General features: G+C 38.5%; 1 protein-coding gene across 4 annotated transcripts in view; it reads right to left on the bottom strand.

Annotated features, from left to right (window-relative positions):
* Positions 1 to 20,395, bottom strand: part of LOC114149464 (netrin receptor UNC5D-like) — a 240,771-nt gene that overhangs the window by 121,599 nt on the left and 98,777 nt on the right. The gene's annotated exons all lie outside the window — the stretch shown is intronic.

The raw sequence follows: 20,395 nt of genomic DNA, 5'->3' as shown, positions 1-20,395 counted from the left end.
TGCAGAACCACAGTCAGATGACTGTCGAAGCAACATTGATTCAATGTAGAATCAAGACAATTCCGGATGCAGATCCACGTTCAGATGAGTGTTGAATCAACATTGATTCAATGTAGAATCAACGGAAATATGTGTGCAGAACCACAGTCAGATGATGGTTGACTCAACATTGATATAATGTAGAATCAACATTGATTCATAACTGATTCAATGTACTATCAACACAAATATGCATACAAGTTGACATACAGATGATGGTTGAATCAACATTGATATAATGTCAGTTATGGTTGAAACCCTAACGTTGATTCAACATACAAGTCACCGACCACTTTCAATGTTGTTTCAATGTCAGCGTTCAACGTTGATTCAATGTTTCTGGCTGACATTGATTCAATGTTGTTTCAATCATTCTGTGCTATCTGGGTTGCTACTACCACAAAAAAGAAATTCTGATAAAAACTATATTTTTTTGTCGAAATATGATAAAATAAGCTAGTTTTTCAGTGCACTGTGGTAACAGTTCTGAGAAAAATGCCTTTCTTTGTATTAGAAATCACCTCTTCAACATTATGTGCTGTTTGTAATATCTGATTAAGTTTTATATGTCATCACATATACTGCTTGGGTCTTGTGCTGCAGACAGAACCATTTACGACTTGCAGTATCTTTTGTCTTGAAAATCTGCAGAATGTGACTGGCATAATTTCCTGTAATAATTTTCAGCATTTTGCTTCATTACCTTTATAAATCTTTCACCGTTAAACATCTCTTCACACATTCACGGCGTATCTACGAGGTGTGCAGTTACCGACCCGTTCTGATTGAAGGAACCGCCAAGATTGGCCCTGTCTTCTTTAGCCTGAAGGACGAATTGTCAATGAATTATAAAGTAAGTGTTACATTTTGAATTTTCTCTCTGTCTTTCTCCTGCAGTACATAATGGCCCAAGTAGGTCTGAAATTCAGAGAGGATGCTTAATCAATCAACCGAGCAAACCAGTAAGAACAGGAAAAAACAAAACATTTTTCGACATGTACAACTCATGTCAGGTTTGTGCTCTTTTAGACAAAAAGTGGATTGTGCTGCAACAAGGTCAACCAGTTCCACAAAGAGTCCAATCAGACAGGATAGCATTAATTCTACACACATTATGGAGTGCTATTTGGCAATAAAATTGTGACAGGTGAATAATTTTAAACAATGTGATGACAAAAAACTGAAATTGTGATGTTTCTGTGAGCAATGTTTAAGTTGGTAAATAACAGAAGACAGAATTTATTGTTTTATTGTGCATCATTAAACTGAAAACCAATTAATGAAGCACTGAAAATGCATAATTAGGACAAAAATCTATGCAGAAATTCAGAACAGAGTTACATGGTGAAGTACATTTGCCTATTGTATCAGATCGCAAAATATCTTTAAAAAACGCATCCCACAGAAACAATTCAAAGCAACTCAATCCTATGATAAACAGTACTTTACATATTATGCATGTGAAACCAATACTAATAGTTTTGGTAAATTCCCAAGACATTCGTTGACATTTGCAGAAAATGTCAATGAAAACCACTGTTGCCTTACATTTTAGAGCATCTTTCGAACAAGTTGGAAAGATGAACAAAGACTTCAATCATCTGACGTTTCATCCATAGCTTGAGCTGATCTTGGCTCAGCTGACGGGATTCGGTTTGCACTAGAAATCAAAGTGGAGGAGAACAACTCATGGGAGAATACCTGTGCTATGGTTGCGTAAACTATCTAAAGGTTCAGGACGTTTACTACATGTGCAAAAAAGAATCCAAAGCAATCCATGTCAAACACTTGCTATTACCCACCTCAAGTGTTGAGATTTGAAAATCTAATAGCGTCTCACTGAGGAATTTGGATTTACAACTGAATATCTCAGTCCAATCCAGAAAGCCCTGAAGGTTGAGATTCTGTGGCAGACGAAGTTTAGAGATATTTACACTCACGTCATTATAAGGTCAACATTCAAACCAGATCTGCTGAAACAGATCTCTTCCAAGAGAATTTATGAGGATGGAAAAATGTTCACGTTTGCTTTTGAACCTACAGTAACCGATGAATTGCACTTTAGTTCTGCTGTTTGCAGGTTTACTCTGTGAGTGTCAGCAATTTATTCGCCTCTTCACAGTACATTATTGTAATTGATCTGATATGAAGAGAAGAGAGGACAAATTCAAAAATGAAATATTTACAAATGGTAAAGACTAATTATGCCTTTAATATTCTTTCCTGCATTACTTCCGCTGCATGTTAAACTCGTGTCAAGAAGAACCAGAGGCGTTGTGACTTGTTACTACTTCTGTTCATACAGCAGGCAAACTAAGGTGAAAATGATAACAGTTTTCCTACTTGAAGTCAGGTAGGTGTCAAGCAATGGAAGTGTAAATATTCAGTGCAGGATATGAGATGATTTGTTCCTCTTGCTGTATTTCAGCAACTTGTGCAAATTTTAAACTTTTTTAATTTTGGCATCAAGTCAGAGTTGAACTTTTCCAAAACGTTTTCTGTTTTATGCTGCACCTTAGTGACGGTTTTACACAAACGTGTAGCAGCACAGGAAAAGATTTACAAAAAAAATCAATGTTAGGTTTCTATTCACTTCTTTAAAATGCTAAGTAGCTAAGGATGTCTATAAAAACAAAATATTATTTTGTCTACTGAGAAATTCACCTTCAATAAAAGAATTTAAAAAATGAACTGTTTTACCTAACTAGATCACGTGCCAAATTAAAATGCCCTAATCTGTCACGGCATGAAAACACAACTAAATGAAGTTTTTTAAGGTTTTATTTTTAAATAATGGATTTATCTATACATTTAATAAAAGTCAAAACATAAATACACATTTTCTTTATATATATATATTTGTCATGGATTTCTCCAGACAGTGAACTTCTCAGTTTTAGTTGTGGGTAACAAAAAGTACATGCTTTGTATTCTGATGTAATATTTATTGCTTGTATCATATTCTTTACTGAAATGCGTTTTTATGGTGCAAAGCACCTTGAAATGTGCTACAACAATAAACTTGTCTTGACTTTGCATGAGAATAGCTTTCGGCTGTGATTGATTAATATTTTTTGTTCCTGTGTGAAGTGAATGTCTGCACTAATTTAGGTGAACTGAAAGTATGTGAGCAAAAAAAAAAAAAATGTTTTTGTAACTATTTGTGTGTCCCTTTGCTCTCAGGGTGGTGATTCCCCCCAGTTTTTATTAGCTTAATATATGGCAAGATTTTATGGCATGAAGAATAATGAGAGGGAAAGTTGTCAACACCAGAAAAACAAAACTTTTAATGTTTTCCTGGGTCACCCTTTTGTGTGATTATTTCCACACCATATAATGGAATTATACCTACCTTTTATACTATATATAAATACAGTACAGACCAAAAGTTTGGACACACCTTCTAATTCAATGGGTTTTCTTTATTTTCATGACTATTTATAAGGCAAGAAATCCCACTTATTAACCTGACAGGGCAGGTTGACCTATGAAGTGAAAACCATTTCAGGTGACGACCTCTTGAAGCTCATCAAGAAAATGCAGAGTGTGTGCAAAGCAGTAATCACAGCAAAAGGTTGCTACTTTGAAGAAACTAGAATATAAGGGCTATTTTCAGTTGTTTTACACTTTTTTGTTTAGTGCATATTTCCACATGTGTTATTCATAGTTTTGATGCCTTCAGTGTGAATCTACAATGTCAATAGTCATGAAAATAAAGGAAACTCATTGAATTAAAAGGTGTGTCCAAACATTTGGTCTGTACTGTATATTGTTGTTGTTGTATCAACCTTCCAGATCTCTCAGGTCTTCTGGTTCTGATTCCTTTAAATCTAGACTAAACCTGTTAGAGTTGCTTTAGCAACATAATAAATGAAACACTGACCAACATTTTCATGTGTAACAATGGCACTTGACAAAATGTAATCTTTAACGGTTTTCTCAATTGTTCACTGTGTGGTTTCTTCAATGACTTTGTATTATTATTATTATTATTATTTTTTACCCCTCCAGGGGGTCTTTTTGTGGGCTCTAGTGTTCCTTATATGATAGTAGGCTGACAGGAAGCAGGGAAGGAGAGGGGGGAAGACATGCGGCAAATGTCGTCGGGTCCGGGAGTAGAACCCGCGACAGCCACGTCGAGGACTCAAGGCCTCTAAATACGGGTCGCGCTAACCACTACGCCACCACGGCACGCCCCTATTTTTGTGTTTTTATGATGTGAAGAACTTTGAACTGTCTTGGTGCTGAAATGTGCTGCACAAATAAACTTGATTGATTGATTGATATATGGTATAAAAGGCAGGGAACCCCCACTTATCTCAACAACCATACAACAATATTATGTATCATGGAGTAGCACTTCGACATGGATTAAACAAATTATTTAATAACTTGCTGAGTTTCCCAATTAAGAATCAGCACCAAAAGTATTATTATTATTATTATTATATTTTTTAACCATAGTAACATTTCCCTACCAGGTTTACGAACTGAGATGTACAATTTCCTGTTGAAAGAGAACCCTATTTGTAGATCTGATATTCATTATAGTCACCTTGTCGTAAACAGTGACTTTTATAAAGTGTGTCCGTGTAAATACATGAATAAATACAGCTTGGCAGTGGTCAACACTGCATTAATTACATACACCCGGATGAGGTGGGCCCCTCATAGGCAGAATCAACACTAATTCGTGCAGCAGATGGATGGGCCAGTCTGAGGAGTCGAGGTGAAGCTAACAGAGGAGGTGGGGGTGGCAGGAGATTGCCGAAGCAGATGATAGGTGGGTGTTGAGGATAGTGAGAAGCACTGGGGGAGCATCTGTTCAGATCATACGTGTCCATGGCAAGAAGGTAGAGAGAAAAAAATGCATTAATTCAGAAGATTTTCAAACATGTTGAACATAAAATGTAACTACAGTCCCATCATAAGGGAAGTACTTTAAGAGACATTCAAAGAAATAGCTAAAAGTTGAATTACTCCACATTCTAACAACAGACTCTATGCTGTGTTAAACATGACTATGTGGGTCATGTTTAGTGTTCGTCACCCAAGCACATCAGGCTCTTCCCACCCAACAACCAGATGGTGTTTGCATCTCCTGGATGTACACAAACGCTCTCCGACAAATGAGGCGTAAAACTTCTGCACAGTTCCATTTCCTCCTTTGTTGTTAAGCAAAGCTTCTCTGTAACTTAAGACAAAAAGAAACTCCTGAAGATCTAAATCTCCACTCCAACATATGATGTCTGTTCTGCAGCACATGTCCGCTGTGACTCCCAGTCCCTTTAAAAACAACAACAAAAAAACTGCCTGGTCTCAACAGAAAGAGATGCAAGAGCAGTTTGTTCAAATATTGATGTGAAACCTCTCATCTGTCATCCCAGGAACTAACACACACACACACACACACGCACGCCCCCACACACACCAGCACATTTGACGCATGCGCTGATTGCATGTGTGCCACGACTTGAGCATTCCCAAGCAGAGACAGTTTTCCCGAAACACATGCCAGATGTCCAATCAAAACAAAAATAAACAAATGTTGATTCTGCCCTCATTCTCTGTTTCCCATTTATGCAACTTCTTCCCCCCTTGTGTTCATCTACGAAACTTTTTTTTTTTCAAGTAAAACATCATCATTAATACCAAAGTTAGACTTTGTTCCCATCCATTTTATGGAGGAGGAGCTAACGAGAGCCACACTTCTTTGTAGAAAACTTGTTGCAACTCCAAAAGACAAATTTGGACTCTGAACACATAGAGCCAGAGCTGAAATGGTTTAGATCAAAGCTGGTCAAAATTATTTTCTTTGCAATTCTTTAATTACTGTAAATAAAATTAGGCAGTAAGGATTAGAAACAATGAGAGGAAACGACGATGTGAGATATGCGTCCTTAGCTGGTCTCAAATGTGTATCTAATTGTTTATAAGCCTTGTGATGTGCCACTATCCTTTCTAAAGGATTCTAAATAATTAATTCTAATTCTAATAATTCTAAATATGTTTCGAGACCATGCAATTTAGGCGACTCTTAGAGAAGCGGCCATCTTTGGTAGCATCCCGAGTCATGGAAATTGAAGCCAAGGACGCAAATAATAATAAAAAAAAGTGATTCAAGGGCGTTGTTTAAAGCAATTTTTGCTTTTCGGCCTTTGCTAATTTTTCAGAAACTGCCAATTTGCTCCGACAAGACGCCTGCTACAAATAATTTGTTAAAAAAAAACAAAAGATAGCAAAAAACTCCCGTCTGTGAATCTCTGTAGACCTTGTAATGCAGCCCATGGGAATTCACTGTGCTTAGGTGGCATCAAATAATAGGGCACTGGGTCTCCTGGGTTGCTTCCTGTAGCTGGAGGAGTTTTGTTGCAAAATTGAAGGACCACAGAAAAAAAAAATAAAAAAATTGGGGGTTATTATGTAAAAAAAACAAAAAACAGCAATAATTGCATCTGTGTTGACCAGAATGTATTCAGAGATCAGGATTTAATTAGTCCATATGCTAACATTGTATAATTGGATTCACAAACTTAGCTGCTTTTTCTTTTTTCTAATAAAAAAAATATTGTGACCTGGTTTGCTTCGTGTTGTCATGACTCCATAAAATCCCTCTATGAATTCATATTCTGCTTCTCTAAAAAGCAACAGCAAAAACATGTTTGTTTCCAAAAAATCATACTACTGTCTTTTGTTTTGTTTTTCTGCCGCTGTGTGGATATACCATTAAGCACGCACACAACCTTAGTGCGTGCGTGCGCATGCGGGCGTGTGTGTGAATGTGTACAGTTTGTGTGTACGGCATACAAACACCCAGGTGGTATATGTGTCTTCATCGGTGTTGTGACAGCCTGCCAGCCTGGTTTTGGCAGCTGAGAGATAGTGCTTCCCTCAGCTCTCCCGATAATCAAAGAGTAAACATACTGAAGCAAAAGTGGGTTACCTGGATGTCAAACTGACAAAAAAAAACTCTATAATATCAACCACCCTTCTACAGGACTTGTTCACTCTCAGACTGATATTAAGAGGGAAAACAACTTATACCAATAAATGGCACATGCATTTGCATTTGCCTTTCGTGTTCAGTATGTCGGTGATCCCTCTCCAAGACTTTTCCGCCACTAACTCACACGAGGAAAGGTGGCTAAAAAATACAGTATTAGAAATAAGCTATGGACTTGAGTATTTTTTTCCCAGAGTGTGGAGATAATCCCTTCCAGATCCGGCCAAAAATGTCGACTTGGCTTTTCTTCACCGAAAAATGCTTCGCCATCAATAGTGAGCTGCACCGCGTTGGATAAAAGCTCTGTTCTTACATGCGACAGTTATGCCTGAACTACTTTTTAGTTCTGGATTGTTGTTTTTTTCTATTAGAAATATATCAAAAATAGGAATTACTGTCTGAGAGAAATGATGTGTTCATTCAAGCTTTGTTGTTTCCTTTGAAGAGCAAAAGCTGGAAGAAGTTGGATGGATGGAGTGGATGGTGTCATACTTAGTTCTTGACTTATAGGGACTCTGGATTTGCAAAATGACGGCACAATTAGGAAAAAAAAAAAAGTTGTTAAGATTTGCAATAGCCAGAAATAAATACAAATATGGTAAGACAATGATATGTTGAGGAGAAATAAGTTCTAAATAATCCAAGTCTCCAAAAAGTATTTATCTCCCTTAACATTTTCACACTTTGTCACATTAAAAAGCACCAAACTCTCTGTGATTGTATAATGAGACCACAACAAAATACATAAATGTGATGCAGAAGGAGGAAAACAGATGGTTTTCAAATTCATACTATAAAAATTAGAAGTGTGGCACATATCTGTATATTTTTTTTTTTTACCCCTCCTGGGGGTCTTTTGTGGGCTCTAGTGTCCCTTATATGACAGCAGACTGACAGGAAACGGGGAAGGAGAGGGGGGAAGACATGCGGCAAATATCGTCGGGTCCGGGAGACGAACCCGCGACGGCCGCGTCGAGGACTCAAGGCCTCCAAATATGGGTCGCGCTAACCCCTACGCCACCACGGCACGCCCCACATATCTGTATTTTTAAACTTTGTTTTAAAATTATTTTGAATTAAAAAAAAGGCGCAAACATTTTCCTTCCTGAGTAATCTACTACCATGAGAACGCTTTTCCTCAACATGCACGATGGTCAGAGTCGATTGGGATACGCGGAGCTACATAAAGGGCCGTACTGGAAGAAAACCTGCGAAAAGACCTAAAGCGGAAATGAAATATACCATTCTTTGATATAAACCAAAAGAATGGTTTATATTAAATAGTATTGTCATGTGTTTCAATGGGGTAGTCAAAGTCCAGACAACGGTTCTTTTCAGATTATGTGGCAAGGTTTAAAAATGTATGTTCACAGATGCTCTCCGTCCAATCAGACTCAACCACGTTACAAATATACCCTACGTTGTGATGCTCCATCACATAAAGTCTCAATAAAATGCAGGTGTAAAAATTTGAACAAGTATGCAAGGCACTATAAGAACACTTCTATAATATATTTTAAGCTCGATATAATTTGGATTTTACAAAAATATCAACAAGCACGAACATCGAAAACAGGAAACAATATCTACAGATATTAAGTGAGATTGAAATTAAATGGAGTCATTTTAACCTTTCTCACCTCTTCCGTGAGTTTAATTAACATTAACAATAGAGGAGAACCAGGGTGAGATGCGATCTTCAAACTACTAGACGATGGGATTATATTCCCTTTCTTTGCCCGTATCGCATGACCAGCGCAGTCACTTTTGAGTGATGGCGAACGGAGATACGGTGCGCCTTTATTAACATGTTGTATCCGGCTGAATTATTACTTCATCTATCAAAGCTCTCTCGCTCCACTTTTGCTCCGGCGTCGTTTAGAGCCGCAGCCTCTGTTGACTGGCAGTGATAGCAGACAAAAGAACATAATTGCTTACTTACTCCTTCCCATATAGGCTTTGATTCATTTGATCTTTTCTGACAGAGAAGAGACAGCGACATAATTAGAAGCATTGTGTGACGCATGCGACTTTGGCTGCGATCACGCCGGCATCCTGACAGCTCTCTCTAATGTGAGTGCACTTTGTAAGGAGTCTTCATAAATAAGTGAGATTCCAGAAAACAATCCTCCCAATAACTCTTTTTTTTTCTCCCTCACTCACTTTTCCTGAGAGCTTTGACTGTGACCACAGATGCGAGTGGGACTTTATTATTAAATGGATTTATGAATAAATTACCGCTGTGTGGCCCTTATTCGAGGGGAAGTCTGAAGTATCAAAATTTATTTCCATGAAAGCAGTTTTGCATTATTAATAAATGTTTGGGAGTGAGGAAAAAAATGTGGTACATAAAAAAAACTTAAGTCTTCAGCAAAAGACTTGGGGGAAACTCATTCTGTGTTGTCATTAATAATCACTTGGTATAATGTGCTAGACTGATGGTGGAAGGCAGCATATTGTCGAGTTGTTCGCCTTTTAACTTCCATTTAAAACGTAAAGTTGCAGCAGATCCCGCAGGTGTAAAAATTAGCATATCTTAGTTCAACTTTTTTGCTCCTTTTACAGAGAAATTGAGAGAGTAAACACTCTAGCTCTTGGCCTCATGTTAAATGTTTTTATGCGTTGTGGGTTTTTATTGCAAAAACCTTCTCTTTGCTTCTCTTGGCAAAGAGAAGGCATTCAAAGTGATGCACTATTTTCTCTAAATGTGATGTGCTACGATATCAGATGAGAAAGTCTCTATAAACACTTTTACCTTAGGGATGATCACACACCAATCCTAAATTTAAAAAATGTAGAAAAAAGTTTCCCTCTGACTGGTATGACGGTCCACATCCTTAGCAACTAGCAGGAATGAATGGTTGTTTTGGAGTGAAGTCGGCCCCCTCCACCTTCTTCAAATCAGACAAAAATGGTGTCAAACGTTTGTGTTGGTTTGTGCATTTTAAAAATATTAAGAAATCTTTCCAGAGGTCATTAAAGGTCAACCAGCACCCCACTACCTTCTGCAAATCAGACACAATTGGTGTCAATCAATTTCACTATGTTTGTGCAGCAGAAATTTGTGCTGCTTTGGTATTGAAGATATAAATGGGAGTTTAAAAAGTCAACAGATCAACACCCCACCCAACCAAATGTTATATAATCAAAAAAAAACCTTAACAATTTCACTAATTTTATCAAAGCCAAAGCAGCACAATCAAAACATTTTGCTGCACAAACACAGCCAAGTTGATTGACACCAGTTTTGTATGATTTGCAGAAGACTGACCTCTCACGACCTCTGGAAACATTTCTTAATATCTTTAAAATGATAGCGGCACAAACAAAAATTTTAGCTGCACAAACCAGCACAAATGTGGCACAAACGTTTGACACCATTTTTGTCTGAGCTTCACTCAGGTTTAATTTGGATGTGGATCGCTGTTTTGTCAGAAAATGATAACCCATCAAGTTCAGCTGATGATCTGCCGTTATGACTGAGTTTTCCCAAACAAGCCTATAAAGTCCTCTGCTAAACAGCATACAGGCTGCTCACAAAGAAACCAAAACATTAACATTAGCTCCAAACTCTACACAGCAGCACTCAAACAAAAAAAAACAAAAAACCCCACCTCCACGTGACATGAATACAAAGGTCGAAGGGGTTCACTGAACCACCCACAGCAGGCAACACTGCCAAATTCTCAATAGCAGAGACCACCTGTGTGTTCCTGTGGCGGTACACTGCTGCTTTGTCGAAGCGAGCATCAGTGCACTGTGCAGCAGGTGTTTTTTTTTTATGTGGTCCAGGATCAGTGAAAATCAACCAGTGCAGCTCAGGTTGCCTTTGTTATAACGACAGATGTTGACTCACTGTTTTAATGGGACCTGGTGATGTGTTTGTGTCGGATCAATTGAACTCGCCATTGAAATTTGGCCCTTGTTTTTCAACCATTGACCTCTAACCAGTGATGCCAGTAACGCGTTATTCTAATCTGATTAATAATTTGTTTTTAGTAACAAGGAATCTAAAGCGCCAGTCTTTCCAATCCAGGTATCAGATTAAAATTACTGAAAAGATTCAAGTTTGAACAGGCAACTAAATGACCAAATTTCTGTATTTATTGACCGAAGTTTCAATTTAAAAATGTATAGGATCTACAACATGATACAAGTATAACAATTATGAAAACAGTTTGTGATCATTTATTGCATAATGCACCACATTATTACATTGTCATTTCTAAACAAAGGAGCTACTTTAATAATAACTGGTGCAAAATGTAATATTGTTACTAAAGAAAGTATTGGATTCAAGGATTTTTGACATTTTGTGTCAATTAACACGTAATGCAGTATTAATGATGTTTTATTGCATTTTGATGTCAGATTTTGTTACATTATTACATACTGTGGCATTATTACATAACACAGCGCCACAAGCCCCCTAGTGGAGGACGGAGCTGCTACCAATCGATCCATTAGCTGATCGCTGATGTACAGATAATAATCTTCTTGATGCAACATAAAAAAATTACTTTTCAACAATATTCTTACAGTATTTACATAGATTTTTAGGCTTATCTCAGCTAATATGAATTCTTATTTATTGGAACTTATTGTTACTGACAAACCTGTTTATAACACTGCATAGAATTTTTTTTAGTTCTGCACGGGGCGTATAATAATAGTCTTCCGACTTGTTAAACCATCTGGCTTCAAAAGTGCTACATTAAATTTGAAGAAACATTCGATGTTTCAACAGTGGCACAGTCAATCTGCCCACTACAGAGTTGCCCTTACTTTTTCAAGGTAACTATGCCATCAGTGCCTCTGACAGGATTTTTCCATCAAATGGATCAACAACACCAGGATTCTTCAAAAAGAACGTTAGATTCTTCAAAACACAATTAGGATTTGTGAAATCTATTTCCAATCAAACGTTTTTTGTTTCTTTTCTTCCCAAAGAGATCAACAGCTTTTGATTTAAAAAAAAAAAAAAAACAGCTGAAAAACCAAATGCTGAAAACACAAACCATTCTCTGACTTGTGACATGGATTGCAGAACGAACTTTCATTTCAATAGGAAGAATTATCAATAGAAAGTTTTAAAGTTTAGCTTTAAGGATTTATGAGCGCTTTGAACATTTTCAAAAGCTTATCTATCATTTGAAAGGTGCTGTAGCTTCAGCCACTATCACGATGACTCATTCAGCTCCATTAGACCCACTTCCATTTTTCCCTCTGAGAATTAAAAAGGATAAAAAAAAACAGGTCTACATAATCCTGCAGTCTGCCATATTTTTCTCTTTTTTTTTTCTTAACAGCAAATGGCATAAGACAAAACCTGTCTGACGGTGACAATGTGGCTTGACTTTGCAGATATATGTGTAATATGTCATAAATAATTCCAGAAAGAAATACAGGGACTTCTTGGTATTTAATATTCAGACCGATCAAACATCTGGACTGTGCTCTTCTATGTCCCTCAGCCTTCTTGCATACATGAAAAGGGAATAGCTGCTGAAAAATGCAAGGCAGTGTACGACTTTATTCTGCACCTCTTCTTCCACCAAACAACTGTCTCATCTCATCTGTGATTTTCTTTAGAGAGCAAAGGACAGAGGTTCAAAGCAGCGCATCACAGCCCAGCCCGCCCCGGTGGAGGTCTTCAAACGTTACTTTTAGCCACCCCAGTGATGCCGCCTGAGTGGATGGTGAGCATGTGAGGCAGCCGAAAAGCCTCGCCGCACTTGGCACCGTGCGCGATCAAGATAGCATCAATAATAAACAAGGGAGCGATGTCGAGGTGAAGGTAGTACTTAAATCAGATAGTTTACAGACTTCTGCTGAGCATGTCATCTTCTGTTTTTTTGATGTGATGAGAAACACTCAGCTGTAAAAATATCTCTAACAAGCTCATTCAGCGGCAAGAGGGCATATCTGATTTCTGCCAGAGCAAGCGGCGAAAGGGCCCTGCTTCACTCCGCAATACATAACTGATGAACAATTTTCCATTTTTCCCCCTTAATAAGTTAAGAGTCCCGGCGAGCCGTGCCAAGGATTCCTGATGAATCTTTAAAGGAACAGAAACAGCCGAGAAAACAATGAGAATTGAAGACTTTTCGGGCTGAACGCCCTCATTTGTCAAGCTTAGATGGACACGGCGGAAGTGTGTCGGGATAATTTCTCTGCCGCCTCTACGCAAACAATGCCTCCCTCTAAACAAGCGAGCAAACGTTGAACGTTGTGAGTGAGCGACGCTCAGCACCTTGTGAGGCACATCCTCTGCACACAGTGTCCCAGATTCCACCTTATGCAAGCTCATTATTTGTGTGCGCCAGACAAATAATCAGGGAAAAGACGAAGGCACGCTCATTGCTCATTGTCAGGTTCTTTTACTGATTTAAACGGTGAGCTTGCACTCTGGGCGTAATTGCGTAAGGAATTTAAGACGAAGGATGCTGAGTAAAGCCGGCTAACTCCTCAAACAGCCACATGTAGGGGATGTGGTATGAAATATCAACCAGGATGTCTGAAAAAACATTCTTGTACAGAAGGGCTTATTTTTACTTTGTAAAACCTTCCTAACTTTGATTAAAGATTAGAAGTGTATAAATCTACACCAACAATCAACCCATAAAAAGACCAGGACAACCCGCAGCGCGATTTCTTTAGTTTGTTTATCATACGGGCGTACACCTCAGTTCTGAGTCTGCTACATTGCCTTTGGGCAAAACAACAAGCACAGCACGTCCAGTTGCGCTTATACTCTGCACACTGTACAGTAGCACATAGGTTGGTGTTGAAGCACACAAGGAAAACGGATCCGTTCAGAAGGTGCATATAGAAAGCCTTCGGATACTATAAAAGGTTGCACCTTTTGTTAAGATTCTGACTTGCAATTTATGCAGTTTTTGTATACTTCAACAGTCTACACAAGTTTCCACAATTAGAACTAAAGTAGGCTTTTTGTACTGTGATCTGAATAAAAGACTGTATTTATTTAAGCATCTCAAAGCTTCTATTAGAAAAAAAGAAGTTTTAAAATCAACTCCTAAGACTGGATTGGGTGTTAAACTGGGTCAAACAGCAGTGTTACAAGCCAGACTTCTTTTTTTTCTGAAGATGGAAAACCTTATGACAGAAAGACAACTATCAGTGCAGCATGCCATCACTCAGTTACCTCAGATGATAGTGGAGAAAGGAAGTAGCTCTCTCACTGGTTGATATGTGACAGTGTGCTGAACATCCACATAAACCCTTTATTATAATAGTTTATTGTATTAATGCACTCTGCATTAATTATCATTGTTAAATGCAGTAAATGTGCAACGTTTAGCTAACAGGCTACATTTCACCTGCAGTTCCTGTAGATTGACGGTAAAGTGTCTAAAAGATCAGAAAGCATTAAGCCCAACAGCATTTGACCTAACAAGTAAACAGTGAGGAACAAAATAAACGTTTTTTAAAAGTGTTCACTGTTCTTTATGATACGATTTAGGAAGTGTACTAAATATAATACGTACAGTAAAGGAGGTGCGTCAAACCTGCTTGTTCAAATGCTCTACGTGAAGCTTTACAGTCACTTTAGTGTTCACCTTTGTTCTAATAGCACTTCTAGTCCTCCTACAAAAAATTCCTCTACTCTAAAATATTGCAATGATGAAATTACCTGGACCTTTTCAGATGTGTAGTAATATAAAGTGCAACCAAGAATGGAGCCTTGTGGAACTCCTAAAGCAAAGTGAAGGTACGACAATTTGATCTTGCAATCCCAAACGTTTTGGTTCCTGCTTGATAATTATGTTTTCATCATTCAGAATCGCTCAGACGGCAAAAACTAAAGCATCAATTTACATAAGACAACATGATGCTGACAGTACCGATTGCCTTATTTAAATGTATAAAGACTGTGTCAACACAATGCCCTGATCGAGAAACATTTGAGCTTTTCCATAACGACAGTATGCTGGCTGTGTGAAATTGTAAGGTCAGAAACCAAACCGCACAGATTGCAGGCAGTAACCGTTACCCGCCTCTCTGCCACGTTACATTGAGCTGTGCGTATACTGATTTGTCAGAAGTTAGCTACGTTGCCTTAGTCCATCAGCTTTAAAATAAGAGCAAGTGTGGCGACTTTTCAAGCAGATGGTGCGACAGCTTGCTTAAAAGACAAGTTAATTAAAAAAAGTGATTGGACATATGGAGATATATTTGTGGAATTTTAAAAAATGGTATTTGGACCATATACGTTGCTAGTTTTGGATCTTTCTTAAGGAAACCGTTTATTTTTGCCGTGGGTTGTTCACGTCCCAAACACAAACCATGATCACTGCTACGTAGAAAGCAAAATCAAGACTCTACCTTTTTACTTCAAGGAAATAAACAATAAAGAATACATTCGCATTGAACTGTGGGACAGACAGGATACCTCAGCTGTTATAGTTTTTAAAATACATTATATAGAAATGTGGATTAGCATACGGGTGAATAAACCCATGTCTGGGCAATAACCTTGGAGAAAAAAAGATGTGTTGCTTCTGAGCACACAACAGATTTGAGTTTAATGTTTAGATCCATCTGATGGTTCTGTGGCCATTTCCTTTTAAGTATTTAAATCAAAAGAAAAACTGAGCCTGACAACAGGCAGTTATAATTAAATGTGATTATATTTATCTGCACAAAACAAAGTCTGTCTTTATTACAAAAACATAAAATTTGTGCCAAAGAAGCTATCAAATGGAAGCCCAGAAAGCGGGAGTGGCAAAGAAAAAAAAAGAGAAGAAGAAGAAGAAAAAAAACATGGGAGTCACAGCAGGTCAAGGTGAGGCGGCCACCTAATCTTAAAAACATGAGAGAGGAGTCCGCCGTGTGTCGACCTGCACGGGTTCTGCTTATGCAGCTTGTCAAGTGTGTATCTGTATGCCTGTTTGCATGTGCATGTGTGCCAACGCATAATGTTAGGCGGGGGGAAAGACGAGAGGTGAGGAATGGCGGTGACCTGAGCTTTTGAATCGAACGAGAGAGGCATAACGTGTGCATGTGCTTCACGTACGTCTGCATCCATCAAAAGTATGTAAGTCAGCAGAAGTGGACACCCGCCCGCTCACACGCTTCTTGATTAATGGATATATTCAGCAAACACCTCGGATTATGACTAATCCCAGGCATTGACTGGCCCCACAATGCATTGTGAGTGGGCTAAATGTCAGAATGTGAACATTTAAATTTAAAGCGATTCATGGACAAATTCTTTTTTAATTAAAGATTATTTTGTGACATTTGTTGGCCCGCGCTGTGGACCGCACAGGGTCAGGATGATGAGCAATGGAGTGATATTGTAATTTAAAACCCAGGCTGGCGGCAGGATCAATATTAATTTCCTTCCTCTATGCATAAACATCAAAACCACAGATTAGTACTCGCACTTTATTAGAGAGCACGAGCATATTTAAAAGCAACTATGATTCATATGATAGTAATTAGGATATTCATTAGCTGAAAATCTTTTCAGCTCTCATCGACCAGTCTTTTAAGCCAAAGGGACGATATTGGAGTCAAAATCTATTGGACACAGAGGATCCAATTGCATGAGCTTTGTGACTCCTCCAACCCCACAATAAATCGATGGGCAGCCGTTCTGGAGTTCGCTGCTTGTTAGCCGGCTTGAAACAGCTGTCTTAGCCTCCGCGTTGCGGCTTTCCATTGCCATTTCTATTTCGTCCAGTGTTCCAGCCCTACTTTTAGGTTCATTTTGGGGTTTATCAGCGCCGGTGCACTCAGGTGAGTGAACACAGCCTCCACATTCACTTAGGCTTTTCAATCTCATTGTGACACGGTCGAATCAGGAGAGTGCACAAGATTAAATCGATGCCTTTACCGCTTGACGCAGCATTCTCTTCCAGACCATTTCCTTGGGTGCGCCATCTGTCACTCAAAACCCAAACAGGCTTCCTCTTTGTCTCCACTTTCCTCTTCTTTTCTTTTCCTCCTTCTGTCCGCCTTAACATAATCACCTCGTCCACGACTGCACTGGTCTCACGAGACGTGGCCTGCTCGCCGTCTTGGGAGTTCATAATATCCATACACTGGGGTGGTGATGGTGAAGGGATGACAGAGGTGACATAGCAACACACTGTGCCAGGAAAAAAAAGAAAAACGAAAAAAAAATCTAATTTACACTCGGCTCCACGGGTCAACTCAGGAGACCGGGTTCAAGCATCTATCAGATAAATTGACGTTAGGGTGCCTGCAATCTAGTTACCAACTCCACCTTCTGCCTGCTGTCCTGCCAGCTAAGTGGCTACAACTACTATATTGACTAGGACTCCAGGAGAAGAAGAAATATCCCCAAGCTTATATCTCTTATACCTCTTTTTCTTTGGTTGAATTCCTTAAATCTGAAAAAAAAAAAAACTCAAGTAGGAACTATTTTTTCATCCATCACTTATAAAGGCTTTATGCGGTTGTGAGTTTTTAGCAGCTGAGCCCATCCACTGAACAAGAGATACTTGACACCTGAGATAGTTCAACAGTGCTTCACAGGAGAGACAGATTCAGTCTCTCTCTTATCGGCTTGGTCTTCTTTGGTTATTTTTCCCAGCTGCTTTTCTTGCGTCTTACTCTGTTCCACTTGAGATAACGACATAGGAAGCAAAAGATGGAAGCCAAGGAGTAGTCAAGGCAACACAAGTTCAGTTTACAGTATACTTCATTGTATAATTACGCTAAATATATTTTTGACATTGTGCAGTGTGTGTATAAATCTCTTTTCTGTACGGGTTGCATTATGTTTTACTTTTGCAGAAACAAAATTCTTGCAGTACAGCTTCTGCGTGATTCTTAGCCTCTAATTGAGGTGTCCATATTTTTTTCAAAATTAAATCTCAAAATCTGGAAGGGTAACTCCAAGTCAAGACTTAAGTCTTTTGTTCCAAGTCTGAGCCAAGTCTATAGCTGCAGCAATAAACATTTCCTCAGTGAAATGTTTATTGCTGCATGCCATCTGTCTATAAAACTACATTGCTGTAGGCTATGAAGTCTAATCATAGACTCTTTTGTTACTGTTTATTTGTTTGCTGTATTATTATTATTACCTACTAATTCTGCCACACAAATACTTATCAAGACTTTTCCGTTGCAGAACATTTTATTTACCACACAATGGAATTTTTATAAAATGCAGAAAATTCTTAGAAATTAAGAAAGTACTATGTGAACACCATTAAAATGTGGAAATGTGCATTTGTGCTTGGAGAAACATAAAGGTGCAGTGCAGAGTGGGTGAGTGCGAAATATAGAAAGTCAAATTTCTAAATTAGCACAACAGGAAGTGCTCGACAGGAACAGTTTGTTCTGTAAGGAAAATATTTTACAGAATTTGGTTGCAGAAATAAACGTGTAGTTATTGCGATGTAACATAACAATTTGCAGAAGTTTTTGGCCAATAAATCAAACTCATCCTTTCACAGTAAAATGGTCACGTTCCTATCAGAAGTTGCGTGCAGGTGGATTAGATGAGATACTAACAGTTTGAAGTTCAGGAGATCCACACTTTTGTTTCTACTAGTATTGTGATACCTAATAGTGTAAGGTAACCAGCCAGAGATTTTATCACCTAAAACGTGCAAATCTAATTAAAAAAAAAAAAAAAGCATACAAGCCACATATCAAAAATTCACAACTCAGGGAACATTTTTACCCCTGCTGCTGAAGCTGAATAATTGTCAAAGCTGAGGTATGAGAAAATTACAGGGAGTTTTTTTTTTCTAGTGGCAGTTTCTTTCTAATGGGAATCTACTGAACAGCTGCTTAATGGGATGTCCTTGAAATCCTGATATCAGCAAACAGAGAACGCTGACGTATTTTTTGAAAAAGAATCCTGCAATCACTTGAAAATGTCTTGGAGACCTATAGCAGCCTTTTAAACACACAGCACCCCTGGTAAACAGATGTTCAAAAGACAACAAGATGTTCCCTGACTGAGCAGTATATGCACAAAGCGTATATTTTATTCATGCTGCAGAGGCCCGAAGGAAACTGTTTATTAAGTATATCTACACAGCTCCAAGGGCAGCAAAACAGAACCTCCTCAGAGCGCGATGACTGATAACATCAAAGAAAGAGGTCTTTGTGCGGACCCTTACAACCGACCAATTAATTTAACCTTCATAACCAGTCGCAGCATGCTGAAGCGCAACTTAACGATTTATTTTGACTCCGCTGTATAATTTATGACGCGTTGTGTTGTGCTCAGAGGGACGCCGCCTCAAAGAGAGTTTCTCAACAGCTCTCATTAACCAATAACCACGTCCAGTTATGACACCAACACACAGAGGGGGCTGTAAATAAAGCTGCCCTTTCACAGAAGCAAACAAAGCGCCAACGTGTCACGTCCGTGTTTTCGCTCTCCTCAAACGCGGGCAATTAGGAGCATCGAGCCAAGTGTCGCTTCAGCCGCTCCTCTGACCTTTCTTTAGCTGCTGACCACCTGCTCACATTGCTCGGCCATGTCTTTATTCGTTCGGCCTTCCTACATAAGATAGGTTTGTCTGTGCAGGGCAGAGAAGAGGCTTGTTTTGTCTGTTGTACTCAGCCACAGCTCAGACGATAGAACCGTCTTCAGTCGTGACATGTGGTCAACGCTACAAACTACTTACAGATTATTTCGGGTGAAACTGAGGGAAAGCGTCATATTTTCTATTCGCTAACAGTCGGAGGGTCCAGCGGATGAAGTGAAACACCAGAGATTGATGGTCAAAGCTTCTCTATATGTGTCACAAAATTTCAGAACTCCTAACAAAACAGTAAAGTTCTCCATAATACACAGAAGTTTTTTCCACATTGTGTGAAATACCAAAGGTTTACAGCATCTTTTTAATTTTTTTTACAAGTAAATTTTTACAAGCATTTGTATTTAACTCCTCAAGTCAATATTGGGCAGAACATACCGTTATAACTGCCTGTCATTCAGAGATAGAAATTTTTGCCCCATTTTTTCTTTGAAACTCTGTGAAATTGGATAGAAAGAATCTAAAAAAAAAAAAAAAAATTCAGTTAATTCCTCAGGTGGACTTTGACTATGCCACTCTAACACACAAGTGTGGTTCCATTGCAGCTGTGTGATTGGTATCATTGTCTGCCTCGGCCTCAGGTTTTTCACATTAACGTACTCCTGCAATTTATCTTTTAGCTTTTAAAGTAAAATGTAAGTGTGATTACGTCTGGTGGAGTTACCATAGCAACCTGCTATTAAAAACGCACGAGAGAATGTTGACAGGTAAAATTGCTGTCAGATTAATACAAAGCCGCATGTCTTAAAATTGATGAAGAAATAACATCTATAATTATTTTCATTTGCTTTGTGTT

Source organism: Xiphophorus couchianus, chromosome 8 (genome assembly GCF_001444195.1).
Source record: "Xiphophorus couchianus chromosome 8, X_couchianus-1.0, whole genome shotgun sequence".
Classification (NCBI taxonomy): Eukaryota; Metazoa; Chordata; class Actinopteri; order Cyprinodontiformes; family Poeciliidae; genus Xiphophorus; species Xiphophorus couchianus.
Note: the sequence above shows the minus strand (reverse complement) of the source record. Positions and strands in the feature narration are given on the sequence as shown.